The sequence below is a fragment of the Mus caroli genome, chromosome 6 (genome assembly GCF_900094665.2).
Source record: "Mus caroli chromosome 6, CAROLI_EIJ_v1.1, whole genome shotgun sequence".
Taxonomy (NCBI): Eukaryota; Metazoa; Chordata; class Mammalia; order Rodentia; family Muridae; genus Mus; species Mus caroli.
In genome coordinates, this window is record NC_034575.1 from 25,392,126 (window position 1) to 25,397,168 (window position 5,043).

Here is a 5,043-nt window from a genome sequence, read left to right on the forward strand (position 1 = left end):
CACTCGGGAGGCAGAGGCAGGCGGATTTCTGAGTTCGAGGCCAGCCTGGTCTACAAAGTGAGCTCCAGGACAGCCAGAGCTACACAGAGAAACCCCTTCAAAAAAAAAAAAAAAAAAAAAAAAAAAAAAAAAGAAGTGTAACTAAACCGTTGCCTTCCCACATCCATGGATGGGTGCCGTGGGTGCAGAAGTCCATCATACCCAAAGGACATGACATTCCACTGTAGCCTGCACACTCCACAGCGTTCACAAAGCAAGTCTGGAAATGTCAGAGATGAATGCCCCTCCCCCCAATACCTCCTGGCTAACCTGTGTGTGTGGCATCTGATGAGATGAGTGACTGCCTCCTGAGAGCCAGAGAGTGGGGAACGGTCTTTGTGAGTGCTTTGGTCTTTCTGGGCTATTGGCCTCCTTTCTACCCACTCCCAGTCACTTCGCCTTGACCAGGCAGGTATTGGCTACGGTAGAATTTTTTTTTTTCCAACTCAAGTCCTTGCCTGAGAAACTGGACTCGGGACCAAGACAGATATCAGTTTCCCAGGGGAACTGGACTCACAGCAGCAGCTCTTCCAGGTCCAAAGTGCCCTCCAGGTAGATTAGGAGCCAGGGGAAACTAGTTGTTAGGGAAACAGAAGGGGAGGGTGAGGAGTTCTGAGGACCCCCAAACCACCTCCTACCCTCAGTTCCAGCTCCTTTCCAAGGCCTCTCTGTCACCCACTCATCGATAACATTGCACCTCCCCGGCAGGATCTCGTGATAACTTCCTCCTTCTACTCATGCTCAAGTGGGTCACTGTCACTAGAAACCAAAAGAATCCACACACCCGAGGTGTGCTGGAATGTTTGACAGCGCTCAGAGTGTTAGCCTGACTGTGTAGCACTTTGGTTTTCCCGGTGTAGATGCCCGCACTGTTGCTGATCTCACAGCTGCCAAGACGCTATTGCTGAGTGGGAGCTGAGACGAGCTGAGAATATTGGCTCTGGCACATCCCCCGTACAATGAATACAGCGTACAATATGCCGCTCAACTCCATAAGAGGTTCAAGGACACACGCTGATAGCTTCTCAGGAATTCCAGGATACAAATCTTTTTAATTAGTTTCAAATGTGCAGCATCACAGGGCTCAGGGAGGAGAGGATGTAGGATTGAGCTTTTAAATCATATTGGGAAAAAAAAAGAAAAACACCCCACCTTCTAGTATAATGCTTTTATGTGCACTGGGAATTGGAGGCAGGGGAAGGGTTCATACTGAGGGCAGAAAAGAAGCTGGAAGTGCACCTGGGATGTGTAGAAGGCAGACACCAAGCCTGGGGAGGCATGGAAGGCAAGTAGGGTGACGGCAGACACAAAACCTTGACAGAAAGGAGAGAACGGTGGTGCCTTTCCGCAGGTAAGGAGAGCTACCTGGCACCAGGCCACAGAAAACTAAATTAGGTCCTTCAGCCATTCAGCCATCACAAGTAAAATTCTGGACCCAATTTGCCTTTTTATATGTGGTGCCTGAAATTGAACCTTGGGCCTTTCAGGGAAAAACGAGCACTCTACTACTGGCAGGGTCTTGGTCTGGAACCCACTATGTATACCAAGCTGACCTCACATTCATGGCTGGCCTCCTTGGTTCTGCCTCTCAAGTGCTGGTGAGATACAACATGACACCTAGGTTTCTGCTCTGCTTTTTGTCTTAATTTTTTCCCCCCAAGGAGATAAAGGCTTTCCATGACACAATTAGAACTAAAAAAACAAAAATATGTTCAGGGCAGGAAAGATGGCTTAGCGGGCAGGAATAGGTACCTGTCTCTGTCTGTCTCATGCACATACACATGTGCACACACACTTGCACACACACAGATAAAAATTACATACACCAAGGACAGGACAAGTTAATGATTCTCTTATTGTTGAAGACAGCAAGAACCCAGTGGCTACAGTAGCTCCTGTCTCCCTTAAGTGAAGGAAGGTTGGTGAGGTGGTTTACAAGGGCTTCACGGAGACCCTGTTCAGACCTGTTTACACACCAAGCCTTTGGCAGAAAGTCACCAGCCAAACATTCAAGTGATCTCCATAGAGGCTGATATCAGTTTTAAGACACACCTCCAAGGTTATTCTCTGTAACACTCTGGTTCATTCAAAGAGCCGGCTCCTTGTCACACACGGGCACTACTAAATGTCCTTGTCACACATGGACACTACTAAATGCTCTAGAGTGTAGATTTGTTTATTTGAATTTATAAGCAACTACTTCATAAATCACATAGTTTAGTTTCAACTGCAAAAATACCTGTGTGCCTTGGTGTTTATTATATTTGACTTATTAGTCCTTGAGAATTTAATGTGTTGATGTTAATAATAAGAGTAAGTAGATTTTATAGCCTTAGTTTAGTTGAGACAAAGCTGGAGATACATTGAAGGGAACATATTATCGTCATCATGTATTTGGGCGAAAGCCTATTGGCTATTTGTGAAAACAAAATCCCTGCCCCCCCCCACACACACAAAGAACACAACCCTAAAAAGATACACTCCTTTAAAATTATTTTATTTGGCAGCTGGAAAGATGGCTCTGTGGCTAAGAGCACTGGCTGCTCCTGTAGAGAACCCAGGCTCAATTCCCAGCATCCACATGATGGCTTATAACCTTCTGTAACTCTAGTTCTAGGGGATCCAATGTCCTCTTCTGCCTCTATGTGTACTGCATTAGCATGGTATATAGACATTCATGTGGGCAAAATGTCCATACACAAAAAATAAAATAGAAAAAAAAGAAAGAAAATTATTTAATTTATTTTTATTTGATGTGCATTGGTGTTTTGCCTGTATATATATCGGTGTGAGGGTACCAGATCCCTTGGAACTGGAGTTATAGATAGCTGTGAGCTGCCATGCAGGTACTGGGAATTGAATCCAGGTCACAGGTCTTCTGGAGAGCAGTCAGTTCTCCTAACTGCTGAGCCATCTCTCCAGCCCCTAGGAATTATTTTAACTAGCTTACAAAGTAAAAGGCTTCCTTATGCATTGTCATACATGCTTGGGTTTGACTTACTGTTCTTCCACCAACAAAATTATATGTAGATATTTTGTTCCTTTCTTTCTTTCTTTTTTTTTTTTTTTCCCCAGACAGGGTTTCACTGCATAATCCTGGCTGTCCTGGAACTCACTCTGTAGACCAGGCTGGCCTCTTGAATCAGAGATCTGCCTGCCTGTCTCCTGAACACTGGGATTAAAGGCGTGTACCACTATCAACTAACAAAACAAAACCAAAAAACAATGTTCCCCCCAAATACTTAACAAGTAAAATAAAAAGATAAAAATTTTGAAATAATATATGAAGAACTTTAAAGATAAGAAAAAGCCAAATAATTTAGCAGAGAAACTGTCCAAATATTTAATAGAATCCTCACAAGTGATAAATTTCAAGTGACCAATAAATTTATCAAAGAGATGTTCAACTTCCCACATACAAGAAAATCAATGAAATGTTTTTTTTTTTTTTTAAATTTTAGATTGATACAGGCCTCATTGTTTTTTCTCTCTCTCTTAAAAAAAATACTGTAGTTTTGGGCAGATATGGGAAGCAAGCTCTCTGGAAAGCATTGTCCATGATAAAGTTGACAATGTTGGAATCGTTAAAATGGTTATATCCAGGACCAGCATCTCCATTATAAAGAATCCAGCCATTTGCCTTAGGCATTGGAAGCAAAATGACAAGGGAACATCATCAGAGATGGCCACCACTTTCTGTGGCTTTCAGGCCCAACCCTTCCAGAAGTCAGCCTTTGGTAAGTGTGGCTGCCTTGCACACCTGAGAGCCTAAAGAGACTCAAAAGAGTCAAAGAGACTAACCCTGATGACCTGGCCAGCCAAGCTCCTAGAAAACTCTATGGAAGATTCAGAGACCGACCCTGTGAAGGAGCAGCCAGTAAAGCCACAGGGGTGCCTGTTGCTGTGCCCAGTTCATCTCATGGATTTCAATGATTAGTCATAAATATCCTGGTTTAAAAAACTGTAACAAAACAAAACAAACACCCTTTCAGACATACAAAACCAAACACAACTAAGGAGAGTCATAATGTATTCCGTGTGCTCCAGGTTCCAGGTCCTCAGAATGGGCCTTCTGAAAGTATGTTATGTTCTTGGATTAGAAGCACTGTGCATATGGTCAGATGTTCAGATAACAGTTTTGTTAAAGGAAAACGAAATTGAACCCCCTGAGAGGATTCTTAATGGTTCTATGAATATTATTTCTGGATGAATTAAAAAAAATAAACATGAAATAATCAGACCTCTTGTTGGGCAAAACCAGGAACCAAATAGATTTAGATAAATGTTTTTTTTTTCATTTCCTCTCTTTTTTTCTTTTTGTTATTTTGAGTCAGGGTTTCTTTGTGTGGCCTTGGCTGTGCTAGATTCACTCTGAAGACCATGCTGGCCTCAAGATCACAGAGTTCTTGCCTGCCTCTGCCTCCCAAGTACTGGCATTAAAGGCAAGCACCACCAACCATCTGGCTTTTTTTGTTTTTTTGAAACAGGATCTCACCGTGCAGCCTTGGCTGATCTGGAAGTTACTATGTAGAGGAGGCTGGAATCTAACTCACAGATATCTCTTCTGCTTCTGCTTCCCAAGGGCTGGGATAAAAGTGTGTGCCACCACACCTGACTTTGGATAAATATTTTGGGATACTTTTTCCTAATTGAATCTCTTGGTATTTGCTATCTAATTTGGAACAAAATAAGTTGAGAAAAAATATCATCCTTCACCATCTGAATCCACTATCTAAACTCTTGCTATCTCAATTGGAATATAAGTAGATTTGGATGGCCAGGGATAACTATAAATATATGTATATATATATATATGCATATATATTTTTTCTTTTATATGAGTTACAATTAGCACACATTATTCAGTAATAGACTTTTTCTTTGCATGCACAAATCTATGACGTAGTTTCTATTCATAATTATCTTTTCCCTCTGTTTTCAATGGTTGTCTACTCTTTCTTTTTTTTTTTTTTTTTTTGGTTTTTCAAGACAGGGTTTCTCTGT